The sequence below is a fragment of the Rana temporaria genome, chromosome 4 (assembly GCF_905171775.1).
Source record: "Rana temporaria chromosome 4, aRanTem1.1, whole genome shotgun sequence".
NCBI classification, from domain to species: Eukaryota; Metazoa; Chordata; class Amphibia; order Anura; family Ranidae; genus Rana; species Rana temporaria.
This window is the reverse complement of record NC_053492.1, coordinates 181565342-181577241: the sequence shown is the minus strand read 5'-3', so window position 1 is coordinate 181577241 and position 11900 is coordinate 181565342.

Below are 11900 nucleotides of genomic sequence, written 5' to 3'. Positions count from 1 at the left end.
CTATAATTTTTTTTTTATGAAAAAAGGCATAGGAAATTATCTAATCAAAACAATGGACTAAAATGTAAGATGAGCCATCGCTCTCTGATTCATAGCACACGGACAAGAAAAGATTATAGCCTCATTAATGTTCGTACCACAGAAGAAAATGACAGGCTTAATTCAGGATTGGTTTGTACCAGGGCAAATCCCCTGACCATCTATTAGTGAAGGAGTTGTTCTTGCCTGCATCTCCCAGAGCTAATGGGAGAATCGGTGTGTACCAGTAATTCATCAGGCACAATGGACAGTTTATTAAGATCTCCTGGGAGGATTTCTGAGTCAAATAAAGGAGTGATTCAGAGACGTTTTGCGTTACTGGAAAGTGCACACTGCATCTAGGTTAACCTTTAGAGCTCCATGGGAATGTAGCCAACAATTCGGAGTTCAGACAACTGACCAATTCTCTCACAGCCAGTCCTGGCATGTATTGAGAAGTAAAAGTTTTACAAAGTTTTAACGATGCAAAACATTCAGAGTTGGAAAAGATTGTTTTATGATAAAAGTTGCTGTTTTTCATTTCCAGCAACTAGTCATTAAAGTATTGTAAAAAAAATTAAATATAAGCCTAAAAAAAAAATCTGTTGTTTGGTCCTGTCCTAATTGCACAATATAACAAGAAATACTTTGCATTTATAAGGAACGGGTACAAATTTATAATATAACAGTACTTTAAAGTGAACCTTGACATTTTGTGAGATCTTGGGGGAAAATACCTTTTTTTCCTTACATATAAGATCTCTCTGGAAGGTACTAGTCACCTAGCATTCCCAAGATGCACCTGTGAGGCCCCGTACACACCATAGAATCCATCCGCAGATAAATCCCAGCAAATGGGTTTCAGCGGATAGATCCTATGGTGTGTACACGCCAGCGGATCTTTTTCCGCGGATATATCTCCCCTGGGATGGATTCCAGCAGATCGAATATTTGCTGACATGCAGAACATATCCATCTGCTGGAGTCCATCCCAACGGATGGATCCGCTGGTCTGTACAGACTCACCGGATCCATCCGTCCGAAGGGATCCCCCGCATGCGTCGTAATGATTCGACGCATGCGTGGAATTCCTTATATGACAGCGTCGCGCACGTCGCCGCGGCATAATCGCGGCGACGGCGCGACACGTCATCGCCAGAGGATTTCGGCGCGGATTTCAATGCGATGGTGAGTACACTCCATCGCATTAAAATCTGCTGAAATCCTCGAGAGGATTTATCCGCGGAAACGGTCCGCTGGACCGTATCCGCGGATAAATCCTCCCGTGTGTATGGGGCCTGAGACTCTGGTTACGTCATCTAGTGCCTCTGGAAACCAGAAAGTAGGCTACAATAAAAGTTAAGTATCTAGATTTTTTTTTTCATTTTATAAATAACTACCAGAGGATTTGAGAACAGCATGTAAATTGCATACTTTAGGGATTTTTCATTTTTGGAAACTACAGGATTATGAAAACATTAAAGTAAACTTGAACTAAAAAAAAGTGAAGATTTGTTATCTGATAATAAATATATAGAGAGGTTAATTGTGACTAACCAGTACCCTGAAAGATTTAACTTTTGTATTTAAAGTGATTGTAAACGATCACCTTGTAAAACATGCAAATGAGGTGAAACAAATGTCAATGTAAGAAAGAGAGAGAGACAAATAATTCCACAGTAGCGCACTTAATTAATCGACAAGTCTCCCTAATTTTAGCATTGTGAAATGATCAACATAAAACACCCATACATAATGAAAATTGTCCATATGGCATATCCCAAAAATATAATATAATATAAAAATATTCTTGTCTTTGTAATGATGTTATGTATGGATATTATCACCTACGCTTTTGTAATATCTTTGTACATAAAAATCAATAAAAATAGTTTGAAAAAATATATATATATATACTTAACGTGAGGAAAAGATAGTGAAACAAAATCTTGTTGATCCACCAAAATCCTTCACCAAAGTGATGTGTGCCAATTCCACTCCAATTAAGTTCACCAAATGCTGTTGCTATTCACTCCTGTGTCTGTTGCTATTCACTCTATTCACTCCCGTGTCTGGCAAATATCGCCTTATTAGATGTTATTGAAGACCCGCTTGTACACGCCAATCTCCATCCAGATTAATAAAGACACTCTGGGGAAAGAAATTGTGAAAGAGTATTGTTAATTGTTAATAGTGTAAAAACACCTTAAGGTAATTGGTTTATTAAAAAATAATGCACTTACAGCATAAAAGATTAAAAATCGCCTTGTGAAAATTCCAAACATGCCAGGTGACTCAGTGTTGCGATCTTCTCATAGCTTCTTCATACACGTGGAGTCACTGCCTACACGTTTCGTCTTTTCGGACTTCATCACAGGGGGTCTTTATTAATCTGGATGAGATTGGCGTGTACAAGTGGCTACTCAATAGTATCTAATAAGGCGATATTTGCCAGACACAAGAGTGAATAGAAACAGCATCTGGTGAGCTTTATTCTTAACCACTTTAAGACTGGGCTCATTTTTCAAACTTGTTGTTTACAAGCTAAAACCTTTTTTTTGCTAGAAAAACATGTAGAACCCCAAAAATTCTAAATATTTTTTCTAACACCCTAGATAATAAAATGGCAGTCATTGCAATACTTTCTATCACACCGTATTTGTGCAGTGGTCTTACAAGCGCACTTTTTTTGGGAAAAAAAACAAGACAGTAAAGTTAGTCCAATTTTTTTTTATATTGTGAAAGATAATGTTACGCTGAGTAAATTGATACCCAGCATCTCATGCTTCAAAATTGCTCCCGCTCGTGGAATGGCGACAAACTTTTACCCTTAAAAATCTCCATAGGCAACGTTTAAAAAATTCTATAGGTTGTATGTTTTGAGTTACAGAGGTCTAGGGCTAGAATTATTGCTCTCGATCGCGGTGATACCTCACATGTGTGGTTTTAACACCATTTTTATATGCATTAGCTTCTGCACTCAAGCTCGGCAGGACGGGGCACGTTAAAATTTTATTTTTTTGTTATTTATTTTACCCTTTCTTTTTTCTTTTTACACTGTTCTTTTTTTTAAAAAAAAATGTGTCCTTTTATATCTATTACAAGGAATGTAAACATCCCTTGTAATAGAAAAAAGCATGGCCGGACCACTTAAATATGAGATCTAGGGTAAAAAGACCTCAGATCTCATATTTACACTTAAATGCAATGAAAAAAAATGCTGTTTGGAAAAACAGCTGTTAAGAGCTATGGGCAGGGGGTTAAGCCCCACCCCTGTGGGATGTGGAGGAAGTGGAAACTGCCACCACAACAGGTCAGTGTCATACACCTTTCGCTGTCAGTGGTAGGGAACTGGGTGGGGGCCATCTTCCCACCACTCAGCTCCATACGGAAGAGGACCCGATTGCCTTCAGTAAGCGGCAGAGGGCACCGGAGTGCGGTGGGAGGGGGGCCGCAGCCGATAAAAGTGACCCAGCAGCGAATCCGCCACAGAGACCACTTTTATCTGAAAGCGGACCGCCCACTGAAGAAGAGGATATTGGGGTTTTGGCAGCTAGCTGCTGCTATAACAACCATATCCCACTTCAAAGTGCCGCCGTATTTTGATGGCGGACAGTCCGTAAATAGGGTTAAGGGAGTGGAATTCTCACACGTCACTTTGGTGAAGGATTTTGGTGGATCAATAAGCATGTATATATTTTTGGGATATGCCATATGGACACGTTTCATTATGTATGGGTGTTTTATGTTGATCATTTCACAATGCTAATGTTTAGGAGATTTGTATAATAATTTAGTGCGCTACTGTGGAATTATTTGTCTCTCTCTCTTTTTTACATTGACATTTGTTTCACCTCATTTGCATGTTTATTGAATACTAAGAAGCAGCACAAACAGGTGTTTTTCATTAGCTCAGTGCGCACACATATAATCACCTTGTAAAATAACTCATTCAGCTTAAAATAGGAATGAAAGGCAAAACACTTTTGTATAGATAAAAAAAAAAACATTATATATGGTGTGGAGGTGGGGGGTGGGGGGGGGGGGGTTGGGTTGAGCATCAGCACACTGAGCTTCCTGGTGAATGGCTGTGCGGGGGGCATAGCCAGAGAACTGACCACAGTGTGCTCTCCTGCTTAGTGTGGTGAGTTTCTAATAGGAAAGCAGAGGGACTAGTAGGAACACCAGGGAATTCACATAAAGGAAGCAATACAAAGAGAACAGGAAACTTTCTCATACACGTACATGGTACAGCAGGCACATATCAGGAATATGAAGTGTTGGGGTAACAAACGCTCCAATTCCTCCTAATAAATAGCCGTGCGCTTCCTGGTATTTGAGTGTTCCTATAGACTTATAGTTCTATATCTGCAGTGTGCACTGTGGCCTTCTAGTCTGCTGAATAGAGACATGGTGATGTTACTACTGCACTGCTTACTGGAATGTAATCCATATTTGAGGACCTCAATGGCATGCATGCATACCTCCCAACTTTTTTAGATGGGAATGAGGGACACCTACTAGCAAACATATATAGGCATAGGACACAACCCCTGTCACACCCACTTAAAGGAGAATTAACCAAAAAGGTTCATTAAATCCACAAGGGCTATTTTTTTGTACCACTACTATTCCTTTATATTGGCTGGAAAACGCTTTTTGAAAGATAAAAAGTGCATTTTATATGCAACTATATAAATCAGACCAATACGAGGGACAAATGAGGAGGAAAGAGGGACAGAGGGACATTGCTTCAAATCAGGGACAGTCCCTCAAAATCAGGCACAGTTGGGAGCTATGGGCCAAATCCTCAAAAGAGATACGACGGAGTAACTGCTGTTACTCCGTCGTATCCCTGGTCCTAACTATGGAACTGATCCACAGAATCAGTTTTCCATAGTTAGGGAGAAGATCCGGCATGTGTAATTGAATTACACTGCCGGATCTTAGGATGCAGTACCGCATCCGCCGCTGGGGGCATTTCGTGTCGAAATGCCGCCTCGGGTATGCAAATTAGCACTTACCGAGATCCACAAAGCTTTTCTGCTTCGTTTTTTCTCCGTAAGTATTAAGTTGCATACGCAAAATTAGGGCTGCTTTTACATGGTGTAAAGTTAGTACACCATGTAAAAGCAGACCCTTCTGTCTAGCGACGCGTTTTTTTTTCGAATTTGAATTTATTTTTTCACGCCGTATCTTTTTTTTTTTTTGACGCAACTTTATTGACCCGTCGCAATCCACAAAGCCCGGCGTAACGTAATTTCGCGCTATGCACGTCGGGAAAATGACGTCACGAGCATGCTCAGTACGGCCGGCGCGGGAGCGCGCCTCATTTAAATGGGAATCGCCCCCATGAAATGAGGAACGCCTTGCGCCGGCGGAATTTAAGTTACACGGCCAGAAATTTCTAGGTAAGTGCTTTGTGGATCGGGCACTTAGGTAGAAATTTTAAGGCAGTGTAACTTAAATTAGAATTTCGCCGTTACGCCGGGTCTTTGTGGATTTGGCCCTATGTGCATATACCTGTTTTATTATTTATTTTATTACAGGTACTGATATAGAGCTGTCAATATTAGGCAGCACTTTACATATATATATATATATATATATTGTACATTCACATTAGTCCCCACCCTCAAGGAACTTACAATATATGGGGCCCTAACTCATATTCATACATACACATACTAGGGACAAGTTAGACAGGAGCCAATTAACCATCAGCATGTCTTTGGAATGTGGGAGATAACCAGATTTCCCAAAGGAAACCCACACAAGCCCAGGGAGAACATGCAAACTCCATGCAGGTAGTGCCATGGTTGGGTTTCATACCGATGACCCTAATGCTGCTAGGCGGAAATGCTAACCAGTTTCTGTGCATCATTGTGCTTTCTATACCTTTCATGCTGCTTCTTGGATATTACACCACCTGTCAGACCACCAGTCATCAGTGGGCAGCTACGACAAGAAGAGGCAAGGCTCTGTTTCTCTAACAAGATGGCTGCCTTCACACAGAGATATGGTAGGGAAAAAGGATGAGCTCCAGCGTATTCACATAGTACATGTGCAGAGCCTGCCAGGAAGACTGCACGGCGCTTCGCTAATCACAGCCAGGGAGACATTTCCCGATCTCTGCAGCCGAGCATCGGGACAATGTCTCCATGCCTGTGATTAGCGCAGCGCCGTGCAGACTTCCTGGCGGGCTTTGCATGTGTACGATGCGAACACGCTGCAGCTCATCCTTAGTTGGAAACAAGACATGGTATATGAAAAATAAGGAAATGTTCAAAAGCAGGGCTTCTTTTGAAAATCCTGGTGACTGTCCTTTGTCCTGTCCAATGTTCTTGTAACAATCTGATAATTATAGAGTTTTCTATTCTTCTGATTTATTTTTATACTCTTTCCACATATTATGGATTAGCTCACAGCAGAAGTACTTAGCATACGGAAATATTCTAATTAGTTTTGCACAGAGTTGTGAAGCATTTTATCATCAGCTGGGTCTTTACAGTAGTTCGTGGCCTAAATGAGAAACCTTCCCACTTCCAAACCTCCTCATGAAAGTCCTACCGTGTTACTCTGGTTGTTCTTCCTGGTCCCCTTTTTGGGTTGTGTTCTGTTACAGTGGCGGTGCGTCCATAGAGGGCGCCGGAGCGCCGCCCCCTCTGGCTCCCGCACCACCATTGATACAATACATAGATTTATGCATTGCATGAATCTATGTATTGCCGCTGTCGCCGACTATTCTGATGGCCGGCCCCCTGGCGAGCGCCGGCCATCTGAATAACGGCAGCTGGTTGGCTGTGGCAGTGCCTATCAGAGCCAGCGGCACAGTGGCAGCTTTTTACAGGGCGAAAATTGATGGTCACAGCAGTGAAAATTGATGGGCACAGTGGCGACAATTGATGGGCACAGTGGCGACAATTGATGGGCACAGTGGCGACAATTGCTGGGCACAGTGGCGACAATTGATGGCACAGTGGCGACAATTGATGGCACAGTGGCGACAATTGCTGGGCACAGTGGCGACAATTGCTGGGCACAGTGGCGACAATTGATGGCACAGTGGTGACAATTGATGGCACAGTGGCTGCGTTTGATGGCATGACATAGTGGTGACACAATTGCTGGGCACAGTGGTAACAATTGATGGCACAGTGGCTGCGTTTGATGGCACAGTGGCTGCGTTTGGCATGGAACAGTGGTGACAATTGATGGGCACAGTGGTGACAATTGATGGCACAGTGGTGACAATTGATGGCACAGTGGCAACAATTGATGGCACAGTGGTGACAATGGGCACAGTGGCGACAATTGAGGGCACAGTGGCTGTGTTTGATGGCATGGCACAGTAGTGACAATTGATGGGCACAGTGGCGATAAATGATGGCACAGTGGCTGCGTTTGATGGCATGGCACAGTGGCTGCATTTGATGGCATGGCACAGTGGCGACAAATGATGGCACAGTGGCGACAATTGATGGCACAGTGGCTGCCTTTGATGGGCACAGTGGCTGCCTTTGATGGGCACAGTGGTTGCAATTGATGGGTACAGTAGCTGTATTTGATGGGCACAGTGAGGCTGCAATTTTTTTCATTTGTTTGCGCCCCCCCAAAAAAATTTGAGCACCAGCCGCCAACTGGTTCTGTATAAATTTCTATAAAGAATCCACTAGATAGCCAGTAACAGAAAAATGCAAAAGACGCTTCACCTGGAACTATTGAATTTCCCATACAAATAATGTATAAAAAGTATATGAAGAGGGGAACCGGAAAATTCTGAAAGATTTAACATGAGATGATATACTGTATTTTCCAGTTGATTTGAAAATCACAGTAGTAGAATAAATCTTTCCCACACTATCAATCTCCCTCCAAGAAAATGTTAAGTCTCAACTCAGAAACAGTGCAGCACACGCGAATAATATTTTATAATATACTAAATCTTTTCTTTATATCCCATCATTTGCTTGTATGCAACTGTGATATCTACTGTATTTATTGGCGTATAACACTCACTTTTTCCCCCTGAAAATAGAGGGTAAACTGTGCCTGCGTGTTATACGCAGGGGGCTGGGTAAAGTTTTTACCCCAAAATTTCCCTCTTAAAGTTAGGGTGCGTGTTATACGCCTGTGCGTGTTATACGCCGATAAATACGGTAGCTGACTGATTAACTAAAGATCTCCCAGGTCAACTAATATGTGTCCGCATCAAGTGGCAAAATAGTGTAAAAACTCTTATGGGTTTTCAGATGGTATGCTGACTTATTATTGTAGCATTTACCTGAAATCTATTTTAGATCTATTTATCAAATTTTTAGTTTCAATTTTAATATCTAATATTTAGGTTTGTGAATGCTCCCTCTAGTGGTCTAATCTATATCTGTATTAGGTTATATAGTTAGCATGCTTCTTTAAAGGAGTTCTCTGACCTAAAACTTTTAACCCCCGCTGTGCCCGGGCTGTAAAAAAATAGAAAATAAACTGTCACTTACCTGCCTACGATCCCCCGTTGTTCCGATATCGCCGTCCCGTTCTCCGGTCCCGGGCCCCTTCCGCTTCCTGTGTGTCGGTGACTCATAGTTTGCTCAGCCTATCAGCGGCCGCAGCAATGTCCCGTCGCGGCCACTGATAGGCTGAGCGCACTATGAGTCACCGACACACAGGAAGCAGAAGAGACCGGGACCGGAGAACGGGACGGCGATATCGGAACAACGGGGGATCGTAGGCAGGTAAGTGACAGTTTATTTTCTATTTTTTTACAGCCCGGGCACAGCGCGGGTTAAAAGTTTTAGGTCAGAGAACTCCTTTAAGTTGGCTATAGACCATTAGAATTTCAAATACATTTTTTTTTTTTTTTAATGTTTGCTCGATTTTCTAATGGTTAATTTTCAACCATAATGACGAGAAAATTCAAAGGAGCAGGATGAAAATGTTATAAAATGTGAATGTACATATTGTAACAAAATCTGTTTTTTATGTCTGGGATTTCATTCAAATATCAGGTCTGGATGACATTTTTTTTTGTTTACAAACGATTTTATTATATTAAAAAGTCAAAGATTAATACAGAGTTATTACAGAAGCAAAAGGTACATTCAAACTAAACAGGCATGTACTTGACATGAGATACATAAAACATATAAAGATGAACATGGTAAAACATTGCAGACCAGCTACATTATAGACATCTGATGACATTTTAAGGGCTGGTTTTCAAACAAAATTAATTGATTCAATAATCGTAAGAATGAATGTTCTGGTGAGCGATTCTTCCATGAATGTTCAAATGGAAATCCTTAGCCGCGTGCACACGATCAGAAATTCCGACAAGAAAAGTTCGATCTGAGCTTTTGGTCGAAAATTCCGACCATGTGTAGGCTCCATCTGACTTTTACTGACAGCAAAAATTTGAGAGCTGGTTCTCAATTTTTCTGACAAGAAAATTCCGATCGTCTGTATGCAAAAAAAAAAAACATGCATGCTTGGAATCAATTTGACGCATGTTGAGAATCATTGAACCTCATTTTTCTTGGGTCGTTGTAGTGTTGTACGTCACCACCTTCTTGACGGTCGGAATTGTGTGTGACCGTGTGTATGCAACACAAATTTGAGCCAAAATTCCGTCGGAAAAAAATCTAGAGTTTTCTTGCTGGAATTTCCGATCGTGTGTACGCGGTATTAGAGTGTATGGGCAGCTTTAGAACTGTTCTGATAGGTGTAGAAAAGGTTACTTTTAATCAGATCTGGATTGTCCGATATAATCAAACAAAGCGAGAGATAGATTAATTCAGAATACAAGAAACAGTAAAGTACAATCACAATGCAGTGCTGGAAATGGGAAAGCAGAGTGTAAATTAATAAATCTAAACTACTTAAACAGTCGAAATACATACGGGTGAGTTATTTGTTTTTTGTTTTTTTTATATTGGTCTGGAGTTCAGCTTTAAAGTATGATATAAATACGAGGCTGCCATTGTTATCCTCCTACTAAAAATGGTAGTTTCCTGGCTGTGTCTGAATCCAATACTTTTCAGTCACAGACCTGGATTCAGTTTGCAAGAAATGTGAGGTCAGTGACTCAAAAAACATTAAAGTGATTGTAAAACACTTTTTTTTTAAAAAAACAAACAGGTTATACCATGGGCGTCCGCTGAATTTTTATCAGGGGGGGGGGGGCACTTCGGGCAGCGGCAATACATAGTCACATTTAACCCTGTCTTCGACCACTAGCTGGGGTTTAACCCCCCCCCCCCCCCCCCATCAGCCGAATAGGATAGATGGTGTCAGTAGGGCAGTGGGCGGTGTTAGAAGAGCAGTGGATGGTGTCAGTAGTTTTTAATTTTTTTACAAATTTATTTCTTTTTACATTTTTTACCAGTCTTGTTGGGGGGCTTTGGTGAAATATCAGGGGACTAAACAGACCCCTGATAGCTCACTTTTGAAAAATAGAAAGGGACTGAGTGTGACTGACAGTTCCTTTCTCTGAGGCATAATAAACATAGTAAATTGAAACAAATATACTCTCTGTGTACCAAACTTTTTCTGATTCCCTCAATCTCTGTGACTGGTCCCCTGCATCTTCTGTGAAAGTTGTGACAGGCTGTGGTAGCACTCCATCATCCTCACTGTACCATACAGGGTTAATGTTCCTGTATGGTATGCAATGATGCTGAGGCTTTGGGTTAAGGAGGAGAGCAGTGCGGCTGGCTGGAACATGGAAACATAGAAGTAAAAGTGGTAATTTCCGACCAGCAGTGCAAGGGTGGACTTTTCCCTTTCCTGGGGGTGGGCTGTATTCTGTATATCTCTTTATATTTATGACAATGTCAGGAATATACTGGGACTTTTCAGGTTCTACATAGAAAGTATTCCACATAATTAAAAATAATATTTTTTGTTAAGATATGGTGTGTGTGTGTGGAATGCATCCATGTGGAGCCTGAAAAGTGCAGTCCACTCTGACTTCCAGGGGGGCGGGGGGCAATTGACCCCCCCTTGTCCTATGGAGCGGACGCCCATGCCTTACCTGCTCTGTGCAATGGTTTTTACATAGAGCTGCCCCGATCCTCCTGTCCAGCAGCCTTGATCCTCCAGTCCAGCAACCTCAATCCTCCAGTCTCCCATTGGTGCTTCTGACGCCATAGATCATGGCTCAGTCCCACCCCCTGCTTTCTCCTCACAGGCTGTGATTGACAGCAGCAGGAGCAAATGGCAGAAGTACTTGGCATAGGACAGTATTCTAATTAGTTTTTCACAGAGTGGTGAAGAATAGAGTTGAGCGGACACCTGGATGTTCGGGTTCGACAGGTTCGGCCGAACTTCGGAAAAAAGTTCGGGTTCGGGACCCGAACTTGACCCCGAACCCCATTGAAGTCAATGGGGACCCAAACTTTTGAGTACTAAAATGTCTCTAAAAAAGTAATGGAAAGGGCTAGAGGGCTGCAAATGGCAGCAAAATGTTGGTAAGAGCATGGCAAGTAATCTGTAAACAAATGTGGATAGGGAAATAACTTAAAATAACATAAAATACATTAAAAAAAATCTTGACCTAGAAGGACGAGGTCCATATGGAGTAGGAGGTTGAGGTGGCGGTGGATGTGGCGGTGTAGATGGAAGCGGCGGTGGAGGAGGACAAGGTAGCCAACACAGTTTTATTTGTTGTCACACGTACAGATATGGAGGAAACACTGCAAACACTGGAGGAAACACTGCAAAATATATATTTTTGCCCTAAATGGGTGTTTTTTGAATAGCAAAATAGAAGAACAATATCTAAAGTGTTTATCTCACACGTACAGATATGGAGGAAACACTGCAAACACTGGAAGAAACACTGCAAAATATATATATTTTGCCCTAAATGGGTGTGTTTTGAATAG